This window comes from Musa acuminata, chromosome BXJ2-9 (genome assembly GCF_036884655.1).
Source record: "Musa acuminata AAA Group cultivar baxijiao chromosome BXJ2-9, Cavendish_Baxijiao_AAA, whole genome shotgun sequence".
In the NCBI taxonomy this organism is placed as follows: Eukaryota; Viridiplantae; Streptophyta; class Magnoliopsida; order Zingiberales; family Musaceae; genus Musa; species Musa acuminata.
This window is the reverse complement of record NC_088346.1, coordinates 34476809-34493953: the sequence shown is the minus strand read 5'-3', so window position 1 is coordinate 34493953 and position 17145 is coordinate 34476809.

Sequence of the window (17145 nt, the reverse complement as noted above, 5' to 3'; positions counted from 1 at the left end):
TTTGGTCTAACTATAATAACCAAGACATAATTAAAGCACTCTTGTTCTGATATGTCAATTGCTCTTCGGGCGAGCTTCCAATGATCTTCGGGCGAACTTTCGATGAACTCCCGATAATATTCCAATAGACTTTCGGTAAGCTCCTGGACTTTACAATGATCTTCTTGGCGAGTTCCGACAATCTTCTTTGGCAAGCTCCTAGACTTCTCAATTGGTTCTGGTAGAACTTCCGACGAGTGTCCGGACTTCCGACAAACTCTTAAACTCCCAATGAGATTTCGATCTTGACTCCGGCACAACACCTACTCTATGTCTTACTGCTATCATAGTTAATCTTGCACACTTTTCTCAACATATGGATTAGATCAAATAATTTACAATTGATTTCATCATCAAAATCCGAGATTCAACACTTTCTTCTTAGGATTGTAAATTAAGTAACTAAGTGATGAATTTTCTGTTAGTCAAACTAAATATACCTTTGATCTATTAAAATAGTTCAATATGGATAGTTATAAAACTATTAACACACAATGAGCACTTCCATAAAGTTAGATATCAACCATGATGGAGAAAATTTTGATCAAAAGACTTATAGGGGTATGATAGGTAATTTACTATATCTCACTGTAACTAGACCAGATATTATGTTTAGTGTTAGACTTTATGCTAGATTTTAATCTAATCCCAAATAATCTTACTTTAAAGCTGTTAAAAAGAATTTTAGATACCTAAAAGGAACTCCTAATCTAGGATTATGGTATCCAAAATCTAAAAACTTTAATTTAATTACTTATGCTAATGCAGATTTTATTGGATGTAGAGTAGATAAAAAATATATATTAGGAATATGTCAACTCTTAGGTTATGCACTTGTTTCTTAATCTTTCAAGAAATAAAACTCGGTTGCATTATCTATAGCCGAAGCTGAGTATATAGTAGTAGGTGCAAGTTGTGCACAAGTTATACGGATAAAAAACACATTAGAAGATTATGGAATTCACTTGAAAAACATACTTATAAAATGTGATAATACTAGTACAATATGTTTAACAAAAAATCTCATTCAACACTCTAGAACTAAACATATTGACATTAGCCATTATTTTACCCAAGATCATGTTAATAACTATGATATATCTTTAGAATTTATTGATACAAAGCATCAATTAGAAGACAATTATGCATGTTAAATCTTCCAAATGCATGAGTTCCTCTTAGATATTTTTTAGATTTCTTATTTTTTTTAGAAATTGAGTTTTCTTTTTATCGAGATCATTTTCTATCACATTATTTAAGTTTTATTTATGGATTTTTGATCCTTCATTTCATGATCTTTTCCTATGAATTCTTTCTTTCTCTATTTATGAAAGAAGAGTTTTTTTTTATTTATGGACTTTTGGTATACTTGATCTTTTATGCAATGATTATTTCCTATGAATCCTTCTTCCTTCTTTTTATAAGAATAGGGATTTGATTCATGAATTTTTAGTATGCATATTTTGATCTTTTATGTGATGAATCCTTTCTCTTTATTTTATGAAAGTAGAAGTTTGATTTATGGACTTTTGGTTCTTATAACTTGATTTTTTTTTGTGACGAATGAATTTCTCCATTCTTCTTCTTCTTCTTCTTCTTTTTATGATAAAAGGGAGAAAGAAACTTGCTAGCATTTCAAGAAAAGCAAAAATGCTAGCTTGCACATCTCAAGAAGAACCAAAAAGTGCTTGCCCAGTAGTGCTAGCTCGCCCATTTCAAGAAGCAAAAGTGGTTATCTTATAAAGTTTTTGCTTAACTTCTGATTTCACAAATTTGTTAGCTTACATAAAATGGAGTAAAACTTACTTGTATAGTTCAAATACTTATTGAATGATTCTCCTTTTTGTTGATGATAAAGGGGGAGAAATGATGAATGTTTGGAATCATGTAAAAAAGATGTTGAATTTGGTATCATGTATGAAGTGATAAATGGTTAAAAAATACTTTAGTATCATGTATGTTATACCCAAAATGATTGAAAATATGAATGCTTTGGTATTATGAATGTTATGCCCAAAATGATGTTAATTTTGGTATCATGTATGAAGTGATGAATGCTTTAGTATCATGTATGTTATGCCCAAAGTGATGTTGATTTGTTATCATGCATGAAGTAATTAAATTGTGCATGTTATACTTTAATTACTTGAAAATATAATAAGCCACAAACCTTGGTGTTTCCTCTAATTTTTTTATGATCTTATTGGTCTCTGGATCTTCCTGCTATTCTCTTTCAATATCCTCAAGGAAGTTGCTGGTCGGAAGCGAAACGATAAAAAATTCAGCTTGCTCGGGTAGCCATATAAGCGCATTTGCAACAACATTTTCTTTCCCCTTTTTGTAAGTTATTTCATAATCATATCCAAGAAGCTTGGTTACTTATTTTTGCTACTCGGGGAAAGATATCTTCTTCTCTAAGAAATATTTTAGGATTTTATGGTTGGTCTTGATTTGAAAGCGTTGCTCGATCAAGTATAGTCTCCATTTGGTCACCACATGCATAATCGCAAGCATATCCTTGTCGTAAATAGTCATGAACTTGCGGTAGTAGCCTGTTAAACTGAGAAAGCCATGTTACGATTTTATGTTCCTCGGGGTCGACCAGTTCTGCATTGCTTCAATTTTGGAGGGGTCTACCGCCGCACATTCTTCTGACATAATATGCCCAAGATATTCCACCTTCAAAAAATCATAGTGGCTATTGTGTGTTCGAAAGGTGGTTTTCGGTATGTCTTCTTTGCTCACTCGTATTTGATGATACCCGAATCGAAGGTCCAGCTTTGTGAAGACTCGAGCTCCCTTTAATTCGTCAAGTAATTTATCTACTACTAGAATAGGGTATTTGTCTTCGATGGTTATTCCATTGAGAGCTCGATAATCAATGCACATTCATCATGTTCCATCCTTCTTTTGTACGAGGAGCTCCGATGAAGAGTACGGGCTGCAACTTGGTCGAATAACTCCTATTTCAAGCATCTATTTTATAATCCTTTCTATTTCATCCTTCTAGAGATGTGGAGACTATTGAATCTCGTATTTTGATGATGAAACCAATTGATAAGTGTTTATGATTTGATCTACATTTTTAGTGACGTAGGATGCTTCGATCGGGATGAGACAATTAAAGCAGGAAGAATCATGTTGGGCCAGTGGAACATGTCAGCAAATTGAACGTCGAGCCGGAGGATCGGTCGACGTATCGATAGAAGGCTTCGGGCCATAGATTCGGGCATCAAGCCAAGAAGAGTGGATATTGCACCAAGGATATCGGAGTTACGGAGTCAACTAGCCGATTGGACAATAGGCCGCAAGAGAGAACGATGCGCTGAAGAATCGGATGAATTGTCAATGGACCAATGACATATCGGACAACATGATTCAAGCTTAGTAATAATTGTCTAGATCAAAGTATGTTTTTACATGTGCAAGATTAACTACGATAGTAAGGCATAAAGCAAAAGGAAGTACCGGAGTCAAGAACGTGATTTCGTTGGGAGTTCGAGAGTTCATATGATGTCCGGACGTTCGTCGAAAATTCTATAGGAACCAGATGAGAAGTCTCAGAGCTTGCCAGAGAAGCTCGTCGGAACTCACCAAGAAGATCATCATGAAGTACAGGAGCTTGTTGGGAGTCTGCTGGAACATTGCCGAGAGATTATCGGAAGTTCACCGGAAGATCGTCGGAAGCTCGCCGGAAGAAACTAGACTTACGGACTTGTTTAGCTTAGGAAATGTCTTAGAATTCACAGTTGGTATATAATTGGGATTGGAATTGGGCCAACCTAATTAGGGGCCAGTTGGGCCCATGTAAGGACTATGTTGGGCCCAATGAAAGGCCCAAACAGTGACACAAGAAGTGGCACCATCATGACACAGTCTTCGAGATTGTGTCAGGTGGTGGTACCACCAGTCTGGGCGGTGGTACCACCCAATGGCCTAGTGCTAGGTTGTGGTACCACCCAGTGTAGTGTTAGTGTCAGACTGACACTAGCGGTGGTACCGCCCGAACCTAGGAAACTTGGGATGAGATATTTTTAGGCTCCAAGTTTGAATCAACTTGAGGCCTATAAATACCCCTCTCATCCCTGATTAATAAACATAAGCACAGAGAGTTTTAAAGTGAGAAAACACTGTAGAAATCACTTGAGAAATCCCTCTTCTAGCTTAAACTTAGAATTTTGTTTAAAGAGGAGTGTGTGTGCTTGTAAAGGTTGTCTCCTAAACCTGTGAAAATGAGAAGATGGGTGTAAAAGGTGGTTAGTCTTTACCTATTGAAGGAAGACCGATAATGGATGCCGGTGGCCTCGACGTAAGAGGAATCGGTGGAGTGGATGTAGGTCACGACGACCGAACCACTATAAAAATCTGGTTTACCTTTACTTTGAGCAATTTACTTTAAACTGCAATCTGCCTTCTCATTACTTGCTACACTCTTCCGTACGCTTTCAATCTAAGCATATTTCTGGAATTGGTTTTCAACATACGAAGAATTTTTTTGAAACCGACGTATTTTACTACTGCACTAATTCACCCCCTCCCCCCTCTTAGTGCCGACTCATTCCTAACAATTAGTATCAGAGCCTCGTTTTCTCATTTGATTCAACACCCAACGAGAAATGACTCTTTTTGGTTTTCAAGAGGGTCACTCTCTCATTCATCCTCCCTTGTTCAATGGGACGGACTACACATATTGAAAAACTCGAATGAGAATTTTCTTACTTTCTTTGGATTTAAATTTATGGAGTATTGTGGAAAACGGTTTTCGAATGTCTTCTCTTCCAATGAACCATTGGAATGATTTGGAAAAGAAGATGTTTTCTTTACATGCTAGAGCTATGAATGCTCCATTTTGTGCCTTAGACAAAACTGAATTTAATTGGGTTTCTACTTGTGAAACAGCCTTTGACATTTGGCATGTTGAATATCATATTTTGATGATGAAACCACTTGATATGTGTTTATAATTTAAACTGCATTTTGAGTGATGCAGGTCTACTCGATCAGGATTAGACAGTTAACGCAGGGGGAATTGACGTTGCGCCGGAGGAGATCACGTTAGGATATTGGATGGCAGAAGACTTTGGATGTCGAGCATCGGGCCAAGAGCGGAATTGCGCCAAGGATATTGGGGTTGCGAAGGTCAACCGCCGATTGGGCAACAAGCCGCAAGAGAGGACGATGCGCTAAAGAATCAGACGAAGCGCTAACCAATAACGTGCCGGGCAAAAAAATGTCAATTCGCGTTGTAATAATTGTCTAGATCGGAGTAGAGTTTTGGCTTATGTGTGTAGGATTAACTACGATAACGATGAAGACATAAAGTGAAACAAAGTGTCGGAGTCAAGCGTGAAGGATTCGTTGCGAGTTCGAGAGTTCGACGGAAGTCCGAAGGTTCATTGGGAATGCTGCCAGAACTAGCCGAGAATGAGTAGGGAGCTTGCCGAAGGGTTTTTTGGAAGCTCGCTAGAAGGTTCGTTGGAAGTTCGCAGAGCTCGCCGAGAAAGATCGGAGCTTGCCGAAGAAGCTCATTGGAACTCGCCAAGATCAAATCGTGAAGTCTAGGAGCTTGCTAGGAGTCCGTAGAATGGTTTTCGAGAGTTTATCGGAAGACCGTCGGAAGTTCGTCGGAAGCTCGCCAGAAGAAGTCTTGACTTATGGACTTTATAATAGCTTAGAAAATGTCTTTAAATTCATAGTTAGCACGTTAATTAGGGTTACGATTAGGTGTTAATCCTATAACCCAAGTAGGGGCCAATTGGGCCCGAGTTCGGACTGGTTTGGGCCAAGTTTGGAGCCCAACCAGTGAGCTGAATTGGCCTAGGCGGTGGCACCGCCTAGACTGGGTGGTGGCCACACCCAGAACCCGAGAGCTGGGCGATGGCACCGCCGGTACACTGTCAGTGTCAGACACTGACAGGCGGTGGCACCGCCGGCCTCGGAAACCCAAGAGAATTCAAAATTTGGAGCCCAAATTTGAATCCTCTTGAGGCCTATAAATACTCCTCGTTTCTCAGCAGAGAACACAACCTTTTGAAAAGCAATAGTTTGAGTTAAGAGCCTTAGAATAGTCTTTGCAAGCCTTGTTTTTTATATTGCTTAAGTGTTCACCTCCTCCCATCTTGTTGAAAAGAATTGTAAGAGTATGAACCACTTGTAAAGGTTGTAAGAGGGGTATTAGTCCTTCCCCTACAAGAAATTTGCTAGTGGAAGTTGGAAGCCTCTTCGAAGAAGGCTTCGCAAGTGGATGTAGGTCATTTTGACCGAACCACTTTAAAAACTGCTGCGTTATCTAGTTTGCATCCTACTCTTACTATTTACATACTGCAAACTTCTCTACTTAGTTACTACGCTTCCATATGTTTTTAAGTTATCAAGCTTCTAAAATCGGTTTCCATTGATATTGCTTTTCATCGTACGAAAGATTTATCAAAACCGAAGTTTTAATCCGCTGCACTAATTCACACTCCCCTCTTAGTGCTACTCCGATCCTAACAATTGGTATCAGAGCCCGGTATTTCTCATTTCGGATTTACATCTGAGAGAAATGGCTCTTCATGGCTTTCAAGAGGGCTTTTCGATTGTTCATCCACCATTGTTTAACGGATTGGACTACACTTATTGGAAAACTCAAATGAGAGTTTTCTTGATTTCTATGAATTTGGATTTTTGGAATATTGTTGAAAACGATTTTCAACTTCCCTCTAAACCGATGATCGAATGGTCGGATTTGGAGAAGAAGTATTTTTCTTTAAACGTAAAGGCTATGAATACCTTATTTTGTGCTTTGGACAAAAATGAGTTCAATCGGGTTTCTTTATGCGAAACGGCTTTCGACATATGGCACACTCTTGAAATCACACACGAAGGCACTTCTAGAGTTAAAGATTCGAAAATCAACATTTTAATGCATGATTTCGAGCTTTTTCCAATGAAGCCGAACGAAACCATTGTTGACATGTACACCCGTTTTACGAATGTCGTCAATGGCTTACAAGCTCTTGGCAAATGTTTCTCGAATTTTGAACTTGTTAGTAAAGTTTTACGATCACTTTCTAAAGCTTGGGAATCAAAAGTAACGGTAATACAAGAAACAAAAGATTTAAATATTTTTTCACTTGAAGAACTTATCGGCTCATTGATGACATATGAAATGGTGTGCAATGCACATGATGAACACAATGAACACTTGAACCACCTTCCAAAGAATAGGAAGGATTTGGAACTCCGGACAAATGAATACCACTTGAGCGATGACTCAAGTGATGAGGACAATGATGAACTTGAACTTCGAACACTAAATCTTAATAAGTTTATTAAACAAAAATCTAAAATAAACAATGAACTTGAACAGAGGAAGAGGCCAAAGATGAGAAAGGCGGAAGGATGAATCAAAAACTTTCAAAGGTGAAACGACGAATTGGGCTTTGACGAGCTTCAACTACAAGGTAAGTAACTCAACTCTCTTGAATTGTTTTGAAATTACATAATACTTTTCAAAAGTTATTTTTAATTTAATTTAGGATTAATTACATGAAAATAAAAAATTAGAAATCATGCTTATCGTTCTAGTAATTTTGAAAATAATCATGAAAATTATATGTTTATGATAAACAAAATGATTTTGATAAAAAAAATACCTTATGAAATATGATATCATGCCTAATAAATTTATTTTTTGAAGTAATGCATAATGATCATGCTTAATGATGCATTTTATGATTTGACATGAAAGTTGCTTTAGAAAATGATGCACGACTTTTGTATGCAAACTAAGTATGAAAAGATAGATTCACCTAAAAAGAAAAATGCATGACTACAACAAATAACTAATGATTTTGGTTGAAAATACTTTATACTCAATGAAACCATCATTGATGAATATGCTTTATGTTTAATAGTTTCTTTGGCTTATATGCTCTATCATGATAAATATTTTGAAAATAAAATTCATGTTTGATTTGATGATTTTATGCATGACATTGTAAAGTTATATATAATGATGCATAACGATGAATTTATGTAATAAAAATATTAAACATTTTGAAACTATGTTTTAGTGTCATGCATATTGATCATGCTTAATAAATCCCGAAATTATGCATGATGAATCTTACGATTTATGGATTATTGATTTTTACCATAATGAAAGTACCTTATTGATCTTTGTTGAAATAAAACTCTTTCGGTTTTAAACATGATACATGTTTTTATTTGGCATAAATGAAACAAAATCATATGTTTTGAAATAATCTAAAAGAGGAAAACATTCTTGAAAATTATTTTGCTCAATCTTATTGATTTTGATGAATCCATTTGTATCATCTTTGTGAATCTCTTGGATTTTAATAATGATTTTGATGATTTAAATTTGAATAAATTTTTATCGAAATCACGATCTTGATCTCTTGAAATTTATAACATGAAATCCTTTATGAATCAAGATTGTTTTCTATTTGAAAGGAGATTTGTCGAAATGCTTCATAGTCTTTTAGTATTCATGATCTTGATAATTATGTTTTGAAACTTTATGTAAACCAAGAATGTTCATCATGATTCTCTCTTTGAATATTTAAAGAGGAGAATTTTCTAGATGAATCATGATTTTGATGATTGAATATTTGATGTGCATAAATTGAGATCTTTCTCTCCTACTATTCTTTTTGCTATTCACCAAAAGGAAGACTAATTCTAATAAACCATGATATGCTATATGAATTTTATTGTATTCATGAAGTAATATCTCATCACTAATTTTTGTTTATATTCCTTCATGTGATGTGATGATATGAATGTATGAAACACTTATGATATGATTTTTTATACAATTCCATATATTCGTGAAATATTTATCTCATCACCCAATTAATTCCTCTTGATACTCTTAATGTGATGAAGTGAAATTATGCATGAAATACAAATGGGGAGAAGTTTTGATCATGCATGGTAGGATATAATTTGACAAATTGATACCATCATGAAACATTTATGATTTGCAATGATGTATGCAATACTTGTGCTTTCTAATTATGATGTGATGTATTACATATGATGTAAATCATGATTTAAAATACTATGAGTTGTTGCTAAAATGATGTATTATAAATATTGATTTAATGTTTTTCATCATGAATACTCTAAACGATGAATGTTTGGTATCATGATCAAAATGTTGACAAATAGTTAAAAATTTTAGTATAATGTATGATATCCTCATAATGTTGATCAATTTATTCAATATCATGCATGAATGAATATAAGGTTTTTGAAAATGTGCATATTTTAATTTGAAAATATGATGATGCACAAATAAGATTATTACTCACCTTTGTCATGATTTAGAAATTAACATAAAGGGTCTTTCCTTCTTTAAAAAGGGTCTTCCCTTCTTTTTGACAATGACTAAGGGGGAGATAGCTAGCTTGCACAATTCAAGAAGAAAACAAAAATTGCACTTCTCAAAAGAGAGGAAATTGCTATCTTGAACATCACTGAGAATTGCTAGCTTGAAACATCAAGAAAATATAAAAATATGCTATCGTGCCTATCTAAAAAAAAAGTAAATATGCCAACTTGCATATATTTGAATTTGCTAGCTTATAAAACTTGCATATTTCAAGAAGCAAGAGTTGCTTTCTTGAACATCTCTAAATTGCTAGCTTGCAAGTTCTAAAATGTTGTAAAACTGCTAGATTGCATGATGATAAAAATTTAATATTATGTTTTTTATGCAATAAGTTGAACCCATATAACAAACACTTGATTGTGGTACTTCACCTTTTTGTTGATGACAAAGGGGGAGAAGTATGTTGATAACATGACATATAATACATAAGTTTTCTACATATGTTCATGATGATGTGTTGCAAGTATTCATGATGAATATTGCAATGACTTGAATTCTGTTTGAATTCAAGGTTCTATCAATATGACATATTGATAGGGGGAGTTTGTTTAAACTCCGGGAGTTAAGGTTAACTCCGTCATCAAGTGGTTGTCATCATCAAAAAGGGGGAGATTGTTGAATCTCATATTTTGATGATGAAACCACTTGATATGTGTTTATAATTTAAACTGCATTTTGAGTGATGCAGGTCTACTCGATCAGGATTAGACAGTTAACGCAGGAGGAATTGACGTTGCGCCGGAGGAGATCACGTTAGGATATTGGATGGCAGAAGACTTTGGACGTCGGGCATCGGGCCAAGAGCAGAATTGCGCCAAGGATATCGGGGTTGCGAAGGTCAACTGCCGATTGGGCAACAAGCCGCAAGAGAGGACGATGCGCTGACCAATAACGTGCTGGGCAACAAAATGTCAATTCGTGTTGTAATAATTATCTAGATCGGAGTAGAGTTTTGGCTTATGTGTGCAGGATTAACTACGATAATGATGAAGACATAAAGCGAAACAAAGTGTCGGAGTCAAGCGCGAAGGATTCATTGCGAGTTCGAGAGTTCGACGGAAGTCCGAAGGTTTATCGGGAATGCTGCCAGAACTAGCCGAGAATGAGTAGGGAGCTTGCCGAAGGGTTTTTTGGAAGCTCGCTAGAAGGTTTGTTGGAAGTTCGCAGAGCTCGCTGAGAAAGATCGGAGCTTGCCGAAGAAGCTCGTTGGAACTCGCCAAGATCAAATCGTGAAGTCTAGGAGCTTGCTGGGAGTCCGCAGAATGGTTTTTGAGAGTTTATCGGAAGACCGTCGGAAGTTCGTCGGAAGCTCGCTAGAAGAAGTCTTGACTTATGGACTTTGTAATAGCTTAGAAAATGTCTTTAAATTCATAGTTAGCATGTTAATTAGGGTTAGGATTAGGTGTTAATCCTATAACCCAAGTAGGGGCCAATTGGGCCCGAGTTCGGACTGGTTTGGGCCAAGTTTGGAGCCCAACCAGTCAGCTGAATTGGCCTAGGCGGTGGCACCGCCTAGATTGGGTAGTGGCACCACCCAGCACCCGAGAGCCAGACGGTGGCACCGCTTGACTGGGCGGTGGCACCGCCAGTACACTATCAGCGTCAGACACTGACAGGCGGTGGCACCGCCATTGACAGGCGGTGGCACCGTCGGCCTCGGAATCCCAAGAGAATTCAAAATTTGGAGACCAAATTTGAATCCTCTTGAAGCCTATAAATACCCCTCATTTCTCAGCAGAGAACATAACCTTTTGAAAAGCAATAGTTTGAGTTAAGAGCCTTAGAATAGTCTTTGCATGCCTTGTTTTTCATATTGCTTAAGTCTTCACCTCCTCCCATCTTGTTGAAAAGAACACAACCTTTCATATTGCATGCCTTGTGAACCACTTGTAAAGGTTGTAAGAGGGGTATTAGTCCTTCTCCTACAAGAAATTTGCTAGTGGAAGTTAGAAGCCTCTTCGAAGAAGGCTTCGCAAGTGGATGTAGGTCATTTTGACCGAACCACTTTAAAAACTGCTGCGTTATCTGGTTTGCATCCTACTCTTGCCATTTACATACTGTAAACTTCTCTACTTAGTTACTACGCTTCCATACGTTTTTAAGTTATCAAGCTTCTAAAATCGGTTTCTATTGATATTGCTTTTTATCGTACGAAAGATTTATCAAAACCGAAGTTTTAATCCGCTGCACTAATTCACCCCCCCCTCTTAGTGCCGCTCTGATTCTAATATGGCATACTCTTGAAATCACACATGAAGTCACTAGCAAAGTTAAAGATTCGAAAATCAACTTTTTGATGCATGATTTTGAGTTGTTTCGTATGGAACTAAGAGAGACTATTGGAGATATATACACCTGTTTTATGGATGTCATCAATAGTCTAAAAGGACTTGGTAAAAGATTTTCGAATTTTGAACTTGTTAACAATATTTTACTATCATTTTTTAAAAATTGGGATTCGAAAGTAACGACAATATAAGAATCGAAAGATTTGAACCATTTTTTGATTGAAGAACTAATTGGGTCTTTGATGACCTATGAATTGATATGCAATGCACGTGAAGAACTCAAGAATAACCTTAAAAAGAATAGGAAGGATTTGGGACTTAGAACAATTGAAGACCACTTGAGCATAAGCTCAAGTGATGGTGAACTTGAACTCCTCATGAAATTTAAAAAGTTCATGAAACAAAAGTTAAAGAACCAAAGTAAAAAAGAATGCAACTACTTGCTATAAATATAATAAAAAGGAAACACTTTGGGACGAATCAAGCTCATCCAAAGACGAGGAGAAAATCAACAAAGGCGAGGTGGTAAACTACGCCTTAACGGCTTTCAACGACGAGGTAATCAAAACTCCTTTAATTTGTTTCGAAATGACATGATGCTTTTCATGAGTTATTTTTAATTTAGTTTAGAATAATTATTTTTCTTAAAAATTACATGTTTAAAAATAAAAATGCAAAAAAAAAAAAAGATCATGCTAGTAATTTTGAAAATGATAATTAAAGTTGCATGTTTTATGTTAATGGAATAAAATTTTAGATTTAAATCTAATGATCCTATGTATGTTTTTCAAGAAGAAATAATGTGTATCTTGATGATTTCCGATTTTGATTGAAACCATGCTTGATGTCTTAATGAAAATATTAAAAAGTTTGATATCATGCTTAATGATGATGCATGGCTTTTGTATGGAAAACTAAGCATGAAAAGTTAGATTCATCTAAAATGAAAAATGCATGACTACAACAAACAAAATGATCTTGATGGAAAATGCTTTATGTTTGATGAAATCAATTTCGATGATGCATAATGATGTAATTATGTAATAAAAATATTAAATATTTTGAAACCATGTTTTGATGTCATGCATAATGATCATGCTTAATAAATTTCGAAATTATGCATGATGATTCTTGAGATTTATGGATTATCGATTTTTACAGTAATGAAAGTGACTTTTTCGGTTTTAAACGTTGATGCATATTTTTATTTGGCATAAATAAAATAAATCATATGAATTAAAACAACTAAAAAGAGGAAAGGTTTTTCTTGAAAATTTTATTTTTTCCTACTTTATCAATTTCTCCAAAAAGGAGATTAATGAATCTATTTATATCACTTTTATGAATCTCTTGGACCATGAAAATGATTTTGATGAGTTAAATTTAAATGAGCTTTATCTTGATTTTTCGAAATTTATAACTTAAGATTTCTTATGCATGAATCAAGATCTTCTATATTTCTTTTATCCACTTATAAAAGAAGAGATTTGTTGAAATAAATCATGTCTTATGACATTCATGAAAAATTGAGATATTATGCATGAATTGAATTCTCATGAGAATCTATTTACATTGTCTTCATTGATTTTTTTTGAAAATATTTTGATTATTTTGATTATTTAAATTTGAATAAATTTTTATCCAAATCATGATCTTGATTGCTTGATATTTATAAAGTAAGATTTATTATGAATCGAGATCATTTGTGTTCTCTCATGACTTTATTTGTTATAGGAAATTTTTATCTATATAATTGATCTTGAATTCTCGGAATCGAAACTTGATAATTTTTTTATATAAATCAAGATCCCTTACTTTTATTCTCCAACGACTTCTTATATTTTATTAAAGAGAATACTTATCAAAATGAATCATGTCTATCAATATTCACATGATATTTGATATTATCTTTCATGACATGATGTGTAAATTCCTTTGTATTTGTGGTTGTAAACCTCATGTTATAAGTAGATCATTGATGTAAAAATTGTATTCTTCCACTCTACTTCCTCCTTAATTACAATAAAGGGGAGAAAGAAAATTACTAGTTTGAATGTTAAATTTAGCCAAATTGCAAAAAATGCATAAACTCTCCTTATACATTCTTTTTCGGATCATGATCTTGATTTCTCGAATTTTAGACTTGAGTCTTCTTTTTGAATCAAGATTATTTTTCCTATCATGCTTTCTTGTTAAAAATGATATATGATCTTTTGACATTCATTTTTGTTGTTTACCTTTGTCATGCATTGTAAATTATTGTAAAGGGAAAAGAATTACAACATTGTATTCTTCCTTCTTTTTGACATTGACAAAGGGGGAGAAATATTGCTAGCTCATATTGCAAAATTTAGAAACTTGCACTTTGTAAAGGAAGCAAAATTTCTAGCTCAAACATTACAAAGGAAGCAAAAAATTGCTAGCTTGTAAATTGCATGGAGAAAGAAGTGCTATCTTGCTTATCTCAAGAAGCAAAACATGCTAACTTGCACATCTAGCAAAATTTATAAACTTATATATTTCAAGAAGCAATTGTTGCTTTCTTGAATATATCAAAATTGCTAGCTTGCATGTTTTAAAATGTTGTAAAATTATTGCTAGCTTGCATGATGATAAAACTGAAGATTATGCTTAGTATGCGATGATTTGAACTTGATAGTTGGAACTTCTCCTTTTTATTGATGACAAAGGGGGAGAAGTGTGATTATGTTATTCATAATGATATGTTGCAAATATTCATGATGAAATTTGCAATGACTTGAATTCAGCTTGAATTCAAGGTTCTATCAATAAGGGATATTGATAGGGGAAGTTAAAGTTAACTCCGTCATCAATTTGTTGTCATCATAAAAAAGGGGGCAATTATTGAATCTCATATTTTAATGATAAAACCAATTGATAAGTGTTTATGATTTGATCTGCATTTTTATTGACGCAGGATGCTTCGATCAGGATGAGACAATTAAAGTAGGAAGAATCATGTTGGGCTAGTGGAAAATGTTAGAAGATTGGACGTTGAGCTGGAGGATCGATCGACGTATCGATAAAAGGCTTTGGGCCATGGATTTGGGCATGGGGCCAAGAAGAGTAGATATTGCGCTAAGAATATCAGAGTTGTAGAGTCAACTAACCAATTGGGCAATAGGCTACAAGAGACGATGATGCGTCGAAGAATCGGACGAAGAGTCGATGGACCAATGACATGCCAGACAACATGATTCAAGCTTAGTAATAATTATCTAGATCAAAATGTATTTTTACATGTGCAGGATTAACTACGATAGCAAGACATAAAGCAAAATGAAGTCCTAGAGTCAAGAACACGATTTCGTTGGAAGTTCAAGAGTTCATGAGAAGTCCGGACGTTCGTCGGAAGTTTTGCAGGAACCAACCAAGAAGTCTCGGAGTTTGCCAGAGAAGCTCATTGGAACTCGCCAAGAAGATCATCATAAAGTCAAGGAGCTTGTCGGGAGTCCGTTGGAACATTGCCGAGAGATCGTCGGAAGTTCGCTGGAAGAAACTAGACTTACAGACTTGTTTAGTTTAGGAAATGTCATAGAATTCGTAGTTAGCATATAATTGGGATTGGAATTGGGCCAACTCAATTAGGGGCCAGTTGGGCCCATGTAAAGACTGTGTTGGGCCTAATTAAAGGCCCAAATAGTGACCCAAGAAGTGGCACAGTCATAGCACAGTCTTCGAGACTATGTGAGGCGATGGTATTGCTAGTTTGGGCAGTGGTACCGCCAGTCTAGGCGGTGGTACCGCTTAGTGGCCCAGTGCCAAGTGGTGGTACCGCCTAGTGCAGTATCAGTATTAGACTGACACTGGCGGTGGTACTGCCCAGCACAGGCGGTGGTACCGCCCGAACCCAGGAAACCTGATTCTAAAGTGAGAAAACACTGTAGAAATACCCCTCTCATCCCTGGTTAACACACACAAGCATAGAGAGTTTTAAAGTGAGAAAACGTTGTAGAAATCACTTGAGAAATCCCTCCTCTATCTTAAACTTAGAATTCTATTTAGAGAGGAGTGTGTGTGCTTATAAAGGTTATCTCCTAAACCTGTGAAAAGGAGAAGAGGGGTGTAAAAGGTGGTTGGTCTTCCCCTATTGAAGAAAGACTAATAGTGGATGCCGGTGGTCTCGACGGAAGAGGAATTGGTGGAGTGAATGTAAGTCATGACGATCGAACCACTATAAAAATCTAGTTTGCCTTTACTTTGAGCAATTTACTTTAAACTGTAAACTGCCTCCTCATTAATTGCTATGCTCTTCCGTATGCTTTCAATCTAAGCATATTTCTAGAATTGGTTTTCAACGTACGAAGAATTTTTCGAAATCGATATATTTTACCGCTACACTAATTCACCCCCCCTCTTAGTGCTGACTCATTCCTAATAGATACTGATATGACCGAGTATTTTCTATAGGTTTTCCCATAAGAATCGGTATACAATGATCATGCCGACGGGTAGGAGGTAGGTTGCGTGGTTCATCAAATATATCTGAAAATTTAGCAAGCAAAGGAAGTAGGTTTGGGTCTTCAAATTCTATTAGCTCTCATTTAGTTTGCTACTCAAGTTGTACCAAAAAGTCGTTGCATGCTTTATGCAAAACCATTTCCATTCTGTCACAGACTTAGTTAGTTTTTCCTAAGTCGTGTGGCACCCTTGCGTGTCCGTCCGTAAAGGTCAGCCTCCCATGGTCCCTTAGGACCTACAAAAGAGAAAATGGATTAGAAAGAATGCCTTACTCGAGATCCACAAGCAAATATTCTAGGAAATACTTCATAGATAATGTAAATTATAAACAAACTTTATAAGCTCTAAATAGTTGCACAACAAAGGGTCAAAATGGTTCACTACAGATCGAAAATCTCTTACAAGTGTCCACATGACACAACTTTTATTTATAAGCCTAAAGCGACCATCAAACCTAACTAAAATGGGACTATTAAGCCTTCGGCTGTCCCTCTACATGCTATGTAAAGTATGAACATACTAAAAGACATGGACATACATAAGCATTAAATCAAACATCCTATTTAGAAGTTTGTCAATGACATTCTCCCCTAGTTATTCCTTCAACGTCATCATCGAAGCCTTTGCCGACACTGCAACTCCTCGCATTTGCTGAGTCTTCAATCTTCTACTCCAACTGCAATGCGCCTCCTAGCTCCCAACTGCTCTCCACTGCTGTTTTTTAGTAGTCGAACCTTTGATCCACCATGCTGCTTCAACTTGCTAATGACTCTGACTCTAGTGTGGGGTTGGCTAAGTTGTATTGATCCCTGTTGGTTCCTGCGAATCCTCTAGATGAAGGAAAAGACCATCCTTACTATGCACCAGTCTCTCAAATGCCTCATGCTGCTTGAATTGGGTGGATGCTTGTTGGAGCTTTAACGAGCATTATCT